Genomic DNA, 13,723 nt, shown 5'->3' with positions numbered 1-13,723 from the left:
AAAGAGAAAGAAATAGTTTTGCTGAATTCATTTACTAGTAATATTTTAAAAGTGGTGTTTAGGTCGGGCGCGGTGGCTAAAGCCTGTAATCCCAGCACTTTGGGAGGCTGAGGTGGGCAGATCACAAGGTCAGGAGTTCGAGACTAGCCTGACCAACATGGTGAAACCCCATCTCTACTAAAAATACAAAAAAAAAAAAAAAAAAAAAATTAGCCAGGTGTGGTGGCATGCACCTGTAATCCCAGCTACTCAGGAGGCTGAAGCAGGAGAATTGCTTGAACCCAGGAGGCACAGGTTGCAGTGAGCCGAGATCACGCCACTGTACTCCAGCCTGGGCAACAGGGCGAGACTGTGTCTCAAAACAAGAAAAAAAAATGGTGTTTAAGATTATGTCACATGTGTAGAACATCAGATTGAGAAAGCGATGATAGTGGGGAGGCTGGCGGGAAATTGCAGATGAAATGTGGTGATTATGAAAAGTGTAGCATTTCTAGTGCCTTAGCCGCATGCCTGGTGATGCATTAAGAGCTATTCAAGAATAAGCTATTCTAGTAATCACAACTCTATAGGATAGGGCTGCTAGTGTCCCCATATAATATAAGAAAACTGAGACCTGGGGTCATTGTCACACTTGCCTAATGTCATACAGCCGGAAGGTGGCAAAGTCAGAATTTGAACCCAGGGTCCGTCTGCCTCCAGCATTCATGTTCTTCCTCTCAACACTCAGATTTTGTGGGAACAGTAGAAAATCAATATTGCCCTAAAGCACTGTTATTTCAACAAAGATCTATGAGCGCCTATCATGTGTCAGGCCCATGGTGAACTCTGAGGGTACCGAGATGGATGACCTGGTCCCAGCTGTCCAGCCTCTGGTGAGTCTTTTTCAGCCTGTGAACACAGCTGTGGGAAACCTGCAACACCACACACAGCTTTCACCCACCGGGCAAACCCGACAAATGGCGTCTAGACACCACATACCATCGAGCCGCTGCCTTGCCAGCCATGAGGTCACACAACGCACTAGTCCACAGCACGCAAGCTGCCTTGGCGGCGTCTTAGGCCTGCTAATTGGGACAGGTGCAGAGTGATGACAGCAGGCCACCCACAGAGCTCTGGCACACTGGCAAAGGCATGAGGAGCGGGAGGACAGGAGGAAGAGAAAGCCTGAACTGCAGCCTGGGCAATGGTGGCTGGCAGATAAAAACATCCCTTATGTACCAAGAACTTGGCTAATTTTAAAATGGGCATTCCCTAATCTCTAAAGCAAATGGTAAAGCCTCAGGAAATGAGAGCCTATGAAAATATATGCCTATATGCAACCACCAGCCTTCCAAACTGGAAAGATAATTTGCACATCGACACACATACACACATGCACATACACACATGCACACACACACTCTCTGATAATTCTAGTAGAAGCTGTGGATCTTTCCAGGGTGTAAAGGGAGATGCTATTTCAGAGAAGACTCTTTGAACAGGTTCATTTCAAATGGGTAGGTAAGAATTAGAAGTAAAAATAAAAGAAAGACCATCTCAGTTATCGGTTAACAGTTGGTTAGGAGACACCGTAACAATGCTAAAGGAAAAGGAGCAGATTTGGAAGAAGCATGTAAAGAATTAAAGTTGACCTTTCTAGATTCTGAAGTTACCAGCAGAATTGATCTAATGTTGTAAGTATTGGCAGGAATATTGTAGGAAGACATCAAGAGGAATGAGATAAGATCACTTGATTGCAGGAATTTACAGTATAACAGGGCAAATCATTAAGAAGTGTCTAAAGTTTTGGTGGAAAGATGCTCATTTTTATGTGAACGAATGGATGCTAATTTTCTTTCAAATTTGTAACTGATATTGAATTTAAGTGCTCAACTACATGTAACATGCATTTCTGTTACACTCTGTTAGGATCTCAGTGGGACTTTAAGAAATAATAAGACATAGAAACATGACTTGTAATGAGAAGCTAAACACAAAAATAGCGTATATGATTTATATTATGCAATTTTTTTTTAAAGTTAGGAGGCAATCACAATTGTTTACTTAATCTGGGTACTTGCAATTAAACCATGAGTTGAGCATCAGATAGTTATTCATTTTCTCCACATCAAAAGTTATCTGAAGGCCAGGCACGGTGTTTCACACCTGTAATTCCAGCATTTTGGGAGGCTGAGGTGGGTGGATCACCTGAGGACAGGAGTTCGAGACCAGCCTGGTGAAACCCTGTCTCTACTAAAAGTACAAAAATTAGCTGGGCCTGGTGGTGTGTGGCTGTAATCCCAGCTACTCAGCAGGCTGAGGCAGGAGAATCGCTTAAATCTGGGAGGCGGAGGTTGCATTGAGCCAAGATCACGGCATTGCACTCCAGCCTGCACGACAGAGCGAGACTCTATCTCAAAAAAAAAAAAAAGTTATCTGTAAATCAGATATTCTTAGAACATTTTAATAAGTCAACTCCTTTATTTCAAATCTTATGCTTTGTAATGTATTTATCACAAAATACCTGAGAACTGCACTTCCGTTTAGATGTTGCAGGAACAAAATTAAGATAATATTCATGAACTCTTCTGAGGCCCTTATTATAGATATTTTAGATAAATGTTTCATTGTTATTAGAAGCTAAAGCAATCTATTAGTGCCCATGGCATTTATTTTTTAATTGTGAAAACTTGGAAGTTATTTGGTTTCTGTTGTAATTTTAATAGTTAGTTTTGTAACACGAAAGATAAATTAAAGAAAAACTTTTTGTTAATGTTTGCTTGTGTGTGTGTGTGTGTGTGTGTGCAGGATGACTTATGCCCCACATGCATATTCAGCTCTTAGACCCTGTATCCCTGTGTAAGTTACCTTACGGCAATAGGGATTTTGCAGATGTGATTAAGTTACAGATCTTGAGATGAGAATATTGTTTTGAATTATTCCAGTGGGCCCAGTGTAATCACAGGGGTCTTTATAAGAGGGAGAATTAGAGTCTGCAGCAGACAGGACCATGGAAGCAAGAGGTTGAAGTGATGTTAAGAAGGGGCCATGAGCTAAGGAATGCAGGCAGCTGCTAGAAGCTGAACAAGACAGAGGAATAGCTTCTCCCCTAGAACCTGCAAGAGGAACCAGCCCTGACTGAACCTTGACCTTCATCCGGGGAGACCAATTGTGAACTTCCAGCCTCCAGAGCTATAAGAAAATAAATTTGTGCTGTCTTAAGCCACTAAGTTGGTGGCAATTTGTTATACAGAGCCTCAAGAAACTCATACTTCGTGTGTGTATACATTCATATACTCAATGATGTCTCACAATAAGAAGGTGAATCAGATCACCTGTCCCTTTGATTGATATCAAAGTCAGTTTTTTTTCAATAATTCTTTTTTTTTTAAGGGACTTTGACATACCATAGTATGGTTTCTATAACGAACTAAACAAAACAAGGGTCAGCTCTTCTTCTCAAGGACATTATTATTTCCTGAATCTTCCACATTACTGTACTTTAGAGACCATCTGGAAATGTTTTTCACTGGGAGAAGGGGAGTTTACTTATTTAGGGTAATACTGAGACACAAGCAAGCAGTTACTCAATCTACAATTGTAAAGAAGGCTGCTAATGTCACCATAAAGTGGCTGGGTCCTGGATTCTTTCAGCCAGCACACAAAATGAGGACAGGCAACTCTCAAGGCAAATTGAAAGCTGGCAAGGTTTGTCTTCAGGACCCTCCCAGACACCTTTTCTCTATATATCTTTTAAGAACAAGGCCTGCACGTTTCTTGGTTCTAATATGCTACTCCTTTTCTGTTAAAATGGAGAGTATGATATTATGTTTGCATTCGTACAGAAACTAACTCATAATGAGAGAAGAGGTTAAACTTCAATTTGCATTTATAATTCTTAATGATGGAGTATTTTTAGGCTATGATTAGCAATAGAAGAAAGCTGGGGGCCTTCATGTGGTCACGTTGGGCGTAAGACTGGTTCTGAAGTCTGCTCATGCCATTTTTAGGGTACTTTGGTGCTTCTGCTCAAAAGATGCAAAATATTCTAAAGAGTGACAACAATCCTTTTCCCGTGGTATATTGATGTAGGCTAGCAAAAGCTGATTGTGATATATCCAAGAATTTAAAAATCCAGTTGTTAGACAACTGGTAGCTTAAAATTAGCTATAGGAAGAAAATTTACACCACAGAAATTGGCAAAAGCTCTAAGTCACGGCTTTTTTCCCCCCTCTCCTCCTGGGATGGCTTATCTGCTCATTATAGTTTACTTCCTGTTCTCTCTTAAAAATAATCTTTCTTCTGTTCTCCCTGAGCTGCAGGATTTTTCACCAGGGACTTTGAGTCTACCTTCACTGTGATTTCTTTTCTGATCACTGCTATTTCTTGGTCAGGGTTGGCTCAACCAATAGGTGCAGTAGACACAAGTGTCTAGGGCCCATGATACTTTCAGGGACCCAAGAAATATTTAATTTCTTTCCAAATTATATGAGAAATATAAATATGTATATGCACATACACATATATAATATAACATATATGTGTATATAGGTAAAATGTTTAATGTATAATGAATCTAGCCCATATTATATTCATCTACATAACACATTCATAAAGTACCATTTCTGGTATTTTGTTATGGAGGAAGGAGATCACAAAGACAAGGTGCCTAGGGCCCACAGAAGTTATAATATGGCCTCCCGTAGGCCCTTTTCAGTCTCATAGTCCAGAGCTGACGTTAAAAGAGGTCTTGTTTTTTCAGGACCCACTTTTATAAAATTCACCTATATGCTGTAATGTATATTGGCAGTACCACTTCAGATGCCTGGGAGATGGGCACTGCATTACCCTTAGAAACCTGAGTTAAGCTCATGTTTGCATGTGCTTTTAAATATGTCTGGTTTTCATTAATACCGTCTTGTATTTGTGATTCTTTCAAAACATGGAACAAACAGCAAAACCAATATATGGATTCCAATGAATGGAACATCTGCTACCTTTGTTATACATTTCGTATTTGATATGGTTTGGCTCTGTGTCCCCACCCAAATATCATCTTGAATTGTAATCCCCATGTGCTGAAGGAGGGACCTGGTGGGAGGTGAGTGGATCATGGGGGTTCTCATGATAGTGAGTGGGTTCTCACAAGATCTGATAATTTAAAGGTGTTTGGCAGTTTCTCTCTTGGCCCAGTCTCTCTCTTTCTCTTGCTACCATGTAAGACGTGCCTTGCTTCCCCTTATGCCATGATTGTAAGTTTTCTGAGGCCTCCCCAGCCATGCAGATCTATGAGTCAATTAAACCTCCTTTCTTTATGAATTACCCAGTCTCAGGTGGTATCTTTGTAGCAGTTTGAAAACAGACTATACAACAATATTCATGCTCAGTTTCCTACTTGCTTGTAATCATTCAATCCAATAGTAAGAATTTTAATGAAATATTCTTCCTTTGCTATCTTCTAGTTTATTCACATGTTCCTTCAGAGGTTTAGGTGTTTTTTTGTTTTTGTCTTTTGGTCTTTTCTTTTTAATTTTTTTTCATTCTTACTTTTTATTTATTTTTATTTATTTATTTTTAGAGAGACAATAGAGAATATATACTTTTTTAAAATGTCATTTCAATAGCTTTAGGGGTATTAGTGGTTTTTGGTTACATGGATAAATCGAATAGTGTTGAAGTCTAGGAATTTTAGTGCACCTGTCACATGAATAGTGTACATTGTACCCAACAGGTAGCTTTTCATCCCTCACCTTCCTCTAGTCCTCCCCACTTCTGAGTCTCCATAGTCCATTATACCACTCTGAATGCCTTTGTGTATCTACAGTTCAGCTTCCACTTATAATTGAGAACATGCTGTATTTGGTTTTCGATTCCCAAGTTACTTTATTTAGAATAATGGCCTCAAGTTCCATCCAGGTTGCTGCAAAAGACATTATTTCATTCTTTTTTTATGACTGAGTAGCTTTCCTTGGTATATATGCATAACACGTTTTCTTTATCCACTCATTGCTTAATAGGCACTTAGGATGTTCCCATATCTTAGAATTGTGAATTGTGCTGATAAGCATACACATACAGGTGTCTTTTGGATATAGTGACTTCTTTTCCTTTGGGTGGATACCCAGCACTGGGAGCGCTGGATCAAATATTAGATCTACTTTTAGTTCTCTGAGAAATCTCCATACTGTTTTCTACAGAGGTTGTACTAATTTACAATTTACTAATATACAATTTACTTGTATAAATTCCTTTTCATGGCTGGGCACAGTGGCTCACGCCTGTAATCCCAGCACTTTGGGAGGCCGAGGCAGGCTGAACACTAGGTCAGGAGATCGAGGCTATCCTGGTTAACACGGTGAAACCTCGCCTCTACTAAAAATACAAAAAATTAGCTGGGCATGGTGGCAGGTGCCTGTTGTCCCAGCTACTGGGGAGGCTGAGGCCGGAGAATGGCGTGAACCCGGGAGGCGGAGCTTTCAGTGAGCCGAGATGTCGCCACTGCACTCCAGCCTGGGTGACAGAGCAAGACTCCATCTCAAAAAAAAAAAAAAAAAAAAAAAAAAAAGGGAATTCCTTTTTCACCACATCCATGCCAAAATTTATTGCTTTTGACTTTTTAGTAATGGCCATTCTGGCTAGGGTAATGTGGAGCCTCACTGTGGTTTTAATTTGCATTTTCCTGATGATTAGTGATTTTTTTCATACCTTTGTTGGCCATTGGTATTTCTTTTATTGAGAAATGTACATTCATGTTATTTGCCCATTTTAAATGGGATTATTTGTTTTTTTCTTGCTGATTTGTTTCAATTCCATATAGATTCCGGATGTTAGTCCTTTGTTGGATGCATAATTGCAAATATTCTCTCCCATTCTACAGGTTATCTGTTTACTCTGATGATTATTTCTTTTGCTGTGCAGAAGCTTTTTGATTTAGTTAGGTCTCACTCACTTCTTTTTGTTTTTGTTGCATTTGTTATTGGGCCATAGTCATGAATTCTTTGCCTAGGTCAATATTCAAAGGAATTTTTCCTAGGTTATCTTCTATAATTTTTATGGTTTCAGTACTTAGGTTAAAATCTTTAATCCATCTGGAGTGAATTTTTGTGTATGGTGAAAGATAGATAGAGATTCAGCTTTAATTGTCTACATGTGGCCATCCAATTTTCCCAACACCATTTATTGAATAGGGTGTCTTTTTCCCAATTTATGTTTTTGTACGCCTTCTCAAAAATTAGTTCGTTGTAAGTATTTGACTTAATTTCTGGGTCCTCTATTCTGTTCCACTGGTCTATGTATCCGCTTTTACACCAATACCATGCTATTTTGGTTACGACAGCCTTGTATAATTTGCAGTCAGGTAATGTAATGCCTCTGGATTTGTTCCTTTTGCTTCAGATTGCTTTGACTATTTGGGCTGTTAATTTGGTTCCCTGTGAATTTTAGGATTGTTTTTTCTAATTCTGCATTAGATCTGTAGATTGCTTTGAGAAGTACTGTCATTTTCATGATATCGATTTTTCTAATTTATGAGCATGGAAGGTATTTCCATTTGTTTGTGTCACCTATGATCACTTTCAGCAGTGTTTTGTAGTTCTCCTTGTAGCGATCTTTCACCTCCTCAGTTAAGTGTATTCCTAGGTATTTTATTTTATTTTATTAGCTATTGCGAAGGGGATTGAGTTCTTGATTTAATTTTCTGCTTGTCTTGCCAGTATATAGCAGTGCTACTGATTTGGGTACATTGATTTTGTAACATAAGACATTTCTGAATTTGTTATTCAGATCTAGCAGTCTTCTGGAGGTATTTTTCGAGTTTTCTAGATATAAGACAATATTATCAATAAACAGAGACTGTCTGACTTCCTCTTTTCCAATTCGGATTCATTTTCTTTCTTTCTCTTGTCTAATTGTTCTGGCTAGGATTTCCAGTACAATGTTGATTAGAGTGGTGAAAGTGAGCATTCTTGTCTTGGTCCCGTTCTTAGGGGGAATGCTTTCAATTTTCCCCATGTAGTATGATGTTGTCTGTGGGTTTGTCATACATAGCTTTTATTATTTTGAGGTATGTTGCTTGTATGCCTAGGTTTTGAGGGTTTTTATTGAAATGGGATGCTGGATTTTAAGTAATGGTTTTTCTGCCTGTATTGAAATTATCATGTTGTTTTTGTTTTAGTTCTGTTTATGTGATGAATTACATTTATTGACTTGTGTACATTGACCCAATCTGCATCCCTGGGATGAAATCCACTTGATCATGATGATTATTTGTTAGGATGTGCTTTTGGATTTTGTTTGCTAGTATTTTATTGAGAATTTTTGCATCTATATTCATCAAGTACATTGGTTTGCAGTTTTCCTTTTTTTTTTTTTTTTTGTTGTTATGTCTTGGCTTTTGTATCAGGGCAATATTGACTTCATAGAGTAAGTTAGGGAGGATTCTTTCTCAATATTTTGGAATATTTTCAGTAAAATTGGCACTAATTCTTCTTTGACTGTCTTGTAGAATTCGGTTGTGAATCAATCTTGCCCTGGGATTTTTTTTTTTTTTTTAAATGGAATCTCACTCTGTCACCCAAGCTGGAGTGCAGTGGCATGATCTCGGCTCACTGCGACCTCCGCCTCCTGGGTTCAAGCAATTCTCTTGTCTCAGCCTTCCGAGTAGCTGGGACTACAGGCGCACGCCACCATGCCTGGCTAATTTTTGTATTTTTAGTAGAGACGGGGTTTCAACATGTTGGTCAGTCTGGTCTCGAACTCCTGACCTCAGGTAATCCACCTGCCTCAGTTTCCCAAAGTGCTGGGATTACAAGCGTGAACCACCGTGCCCAGCCAAGCTTATTTTTGTTGTTGTTGGCAGTTTTTCCATTGATTCAATCTCACTGCTTGTTATTGGTCTGTTCAGGATTTCAATTTATTTCTGATTCAAGCTAGAGGGGTTATACCTTTTTAGCAATTTATTCATTTCCTCTAGGTTTTCTAGTATTTGTGCATAGAGGTATTTATGATAGACTCAAATGACCTTTTTTATTTCTGTGGTGTAGTTGTAATGCCTCCATTTTCATTTCTAATTGAGCTTATTTGAATCTTTGCTTTATTTTCTTGGTTAATCTAGCTAGTGGTCTATTAAGTTTATTTTTTTAGAGAACAAACTTTTTGTTTCTATAATCTTTTGTATTTTTTTGTTTCAATTTTATTTGGTTTTGCTCTGATCTTTGTTATATATTTTCTTCTGCCAGCTTTGGGTTTGGTTTATTCTTGTTTCTCTATTTCCTTGTGGTGTGACATTATGTTGTTAATTTGTGATCTTTTAGACTGTTTGACACAGGCATTTAGTGCTACAAACTTTCCTCTTTAGTGCTATAAATTTTCCTCACTTATTTTGCTTTATTCCAAAGATTGTGATAATGTGACACTTGTCATTCATTTTGAAAATTATTTACATTCCCATATTAATTTCATTGTTAACCTAACAATCATTCAAGAATGGATTTTTTCAATTTCATGTATTTGTATAGTTTTGTGCATTACTTTTTGAATTGATTTCTAATTTTATTCTGCTGGGGTATAAGAAGATACTTGATATGATTTTGATTTTCAAGATGTATTGAGACTTTTTTATGGGCCACTATATGGTCTATCTTGGAGAAAGTTCCATGTGCTAATGAGAAGGATGTATATTCTGCAGTTCTTGGATAGAATGCTCTGTAAATGACTCTTACATTTACTTGTTCTAGAGTTCAGTTTAAGTCCTGTGTTTCTTTGTTAAGTTTCTGCATTGATGATCTGTCTAGTGCTGTCAATGGAGTGTTGAAGTACCCCACTATTATTGTGTTGCTGTCTATCTCTTTTCTCAGGTCTAGCAGTAATAATATTATGAATCTGGGAGCTCAAGAGTAAGGTAAGGTGCATATATTTTTAGGATTGTTATATCTCCTTGTCAAATTGATCCTTTTATCATTATAACTTTCTTTGTCTTCTTTTAACTGTTGTTGCTTTAATGTTTGTTTTATATGATATAAGAATAGCTACTCCTGCTCATTTTTAATTTCCATTTGTAGGAAATACCTTTTCCCAATCTATTAACTTGAGTCTATAAGAATCCTTACATGTTAGGTGTGTCTCCTGAAGACAGCAGACATTTGGTTTGTAATTTTTTCTTTTTTTTTTTTTTTTTTTTTTTTTTGAGACGGAGTCTCGCTCTGTTGCCCAGGCTGGAGTGCAGTGGCCGGATCTTAGCTCACTGCAAGCTCCCCCTCCCGGGTTCCCGCCATTCTCCTGCCTCAGCCTCCCGAGCAGCTGGGACTACAGGCACCGCCACCACGCCCGGCTAATTTTTTCTATTTTTTAGTAGAGACGGGGTTTCACCGTGTTAGCCAGGATGGTCTCGATCTCCTGACCTCGTGATCCGCCCGTCTCGGCCTCCCAAAGTGCTGGGATTACAGGCTGTAATTTTTTCTATCCATTCTGCCAATTTGTATCTTTTAAGCAGAGCATTTAGGCCATATACTTTCAACACTAATATTGAGATGTGACATACTGTTCCAGTCATCACATTGATTATTACCTAGCGATTTTGTTTTCTTTTTTATGTTATTGTTTTATAAGCCCTGTGAGTTTTATGCTTTCAGGAGTTTCTATTCTGGTGAGCATCAACCTTTTGTTTCAAGACATAGAACTGATTTTAGCATTTCTTGTTGGGCTGATCTACTATTGACAAATTTCCACATCACTTGCTAGTCTGAGAAAGTCTATTTCTCCTTTACTTATGAAAGTTAGTTTTTTAAATTTTTAAAACTTTTAGTTACAAGAGTACATATGCAAGTTTTTTCTATAGATAAATGGCATGTTGTGGAGGTTTGGTGTACATATTATTTCATCACCCAGGTAATAAGCATAGTACCCAAGAGGCAGTTTTTCAATCCTCCCTCTCTGCCATCTATGCTCAAGTAGGCCCCAGTATCTATTGTGAAACTTAGTTTTGCTGGGTACAAAATTCTAGGCTGATAGTTATTCTGTTTATGGAGACTAAAGATAGGACCCCAATCCCGTTTTGCTCATAAGAGCAAATCTGCTGTTAGTGTGATATATTTTCCTTTATAGGTTACCTGATGGTTTTGTCCCACTGCTCTTAGAATTCTTTCCTTCATGTTGAATTTAGATAGTCTGATGAATATATGCCTTGGCGGTGTCCTTCTTGCCATGAATGTCCCAGTAGTTCTTTGAGCTTCTTGTATTTGGATGTCTAAGTCTCTAGCAAGGTCAGGGAAGTTTTCCTCAATTATTCCTTCAAATAGGATTTCCAAACATTTTGCTTTTGTTCTCTTTCAGGAAACCAGTGATTCTTAGGTTTGGCTATGTTACATAATCCTATATTTCTTGGAGACATTTTCACTTCTGATTCTTTTCTCCTTATTTTTGTCTGATTATGTTAATTGAAAAATCTTTCCTTTGAGTTCTGAAATCTTTTCTTCTACTTGGTGTAGTCTATTGCTAAAATTTTCCACTGCATTTCATAGTTCCCTAAATGTGTCATTCATTTCCAGAAATTATAATTGGTTTTTCCTGAAATATCTCTTTAGAAAATTTTCTTTCATATCCTGAATTGTATTTTTAAATTTGTTTATGTTGTTTTTCACTGTTCTCTTGTATTCCCTTGAATAACGTAATAATCAACCTTTTGAGTTCTGTATCTCATATTTCAAAGATATCATCTTGGTTTGGCTTCACTGTTGGAGAGTTAACGTGATCTTTGGGGCTGATATAGACCCCAATTTTTTCATATTGCCAGAATCATTTTTCTGGTTCCTTCTCATTTAAGTACTTTTTTTCTAATTATTTTGGAATTTACTTTTTATTTGACTGGGTTTTTAATTTTTTTTCCCCCTTGAGGATGTGACCCTAACATTTGTAAGTTACTGTCATCTACCACCTACCTTTGGCTGTGGGTGTTTTCAGTGGTGAAGACTTTGTGTGAGTTTTCGGTTGTAGAAAATCTTTGTGTGATGAATTTCTCTGATGAGGATTTAGTAATGATGTGCTGGATGTGTGAGCAGATTCACTGTCTCCTGTGGGGCTGAAATGGCAGAGGTCTCAGGAAGCTCATCTTGTTTCCCAGTGGTGTGCACTTTCATAAATGTGTTGCCCACTATTTTACTCACTGGGTTGAACAGTTCAACCTTTGGGCCATTAGGAGGTGCCCATGAGTAAAAACTGGCCAAGGATAAAGCAGGTGGGTAAGTTCAACACCCCAGTGGGGTCCTAGCTGGGGAATCTCTCAGTGAAATGCACTGGGGCCTTTTCAGAAGGGAGGGAGAAAGCCACCATACCTCCCTTCAGGAAATCGATCCCAGTCGCACTCTTGACCCCATGTTCCAGCTCCTCAGATCAGACAAGCACCTTTTTATCTGCTTCATGTAAAGAGGGATTGTGACTCTACCTCTTGTGCAAGCCAAGCCTGAATCTGGAGGGCACTCCTACTGTGGGGATGCATCCTGAACTGTTCCAGAAAGCTGTCTACAGATGCACCCATGCTGAGCTCCCATGGGAGACATTCAGCTGTGTCTGGAGTGGCAGATGAGGGGGAGAAGAAATCAGTGTTAGTCAGGGTTCTCTAAAGAAACAGAACTAATAGGATATATGTATATAAGAAAGGGAGTTTATTAGGGAGAATTGACCCACATGATCCCAAGGTAAAGCCCTATGATAGGTCATCTGCAAGCTGAGGAGCAAGGAAGCCGGTGGTGGATCAGTCCAAGTCCCAAAACCTCAAAAGTAGAGAAGCCAACAGTGCGGCCTTCAGTCTGATTGTTGGAGGCCTGGAGGCCTGAGGGCCCCTGGCAAACCACTAGTGTAAGTCCAAGAGTCCAATAGCCGAAGAACTTGCAGTCTAATATTTGAGGGCAGGAAGCGTCCAGCACAGGAGAAAGATGAAGACCAGGAGACTCAGCAAGTCAGCTCCCTCCACCTTCTCCTGCCTCCTTTATTCTAGCTGCATTGGCAGCTGATTAGATGGTGCCTACCCAGATTGAGGGTGGGGCTGCCTCTCCCAGTCCACTGACTCAAACGTTAATCTCTTAAGGCAACACCCTCACAGACACAGACACCCAGGAACAATACTTTGCATCCTTCAGTCCAATCAAGTTGGCACACAGAATTAACCATCACAAAGTCCCCTTCTCCAAGACCCTTCATGCACCAGGGATGCCTAACCGTTGGGGTAGACCCCACAAACTTTCCACACTGAGTCCAGCACTGCTCCTGTGACTCTGCTGAAAGAAACTTTCCACAGTGAAAAGGTAAGGACTCAAACCCTGCATGGGACAAAACCTTTTGTTCCATGGAATGCTCCCTTAATGTGGTACATTCCCACTTTTTCTAGGAGTAACAGTCCCCGGGCACCAGTCTACTGTGACTCCTGCTGCTCTTCTGGGTCTAACCACTAGGTGGGGCTGCTGTACTATGGTGCTAGGAATGTCTACAAGGGATCGAGTGATGTGACCTGTCCTTCAAGTCTCCCAGCACCAGATCTGATAGGGGTGAGAGAGGAGTCATGTAAATTCTGTGAGATTCCTTGGTTATAAATAGCCCTAGTGTTGTGACCTTCACATATGCCAGCTGTACTGGTCATGTAGACAGATTCAAGACCTCCTGGTTAGCCAGTGTGATCACAGTCATGTTAGTCTCTGTTCCAACTGGGGTTGCACAAAGGTTTTCTCCTTTGTCAGCGTGGTGTTATGGAACGGGC

This window comes from Macaca thibetana, chromosome 3 (genome assembly GCF_024542745.1).
Source record: "Macaca thibetana thibetana isolate TM-01 chromosome 3, ASM2454274v1, whole genome shotgun sequence".
In the NCBI taxonomy this organism is placed as follows: domain Eukaryota; kingdom Metazoa; phylum Chordata; class Mammalia; order Primates; family Cercopithecidae; genus Macaca; species Macaca thibetana.
The sequence above is the reverse complement of the archived record's forward strand: the minus strand, read 5'-3'. Positions refer to the sequence as shown.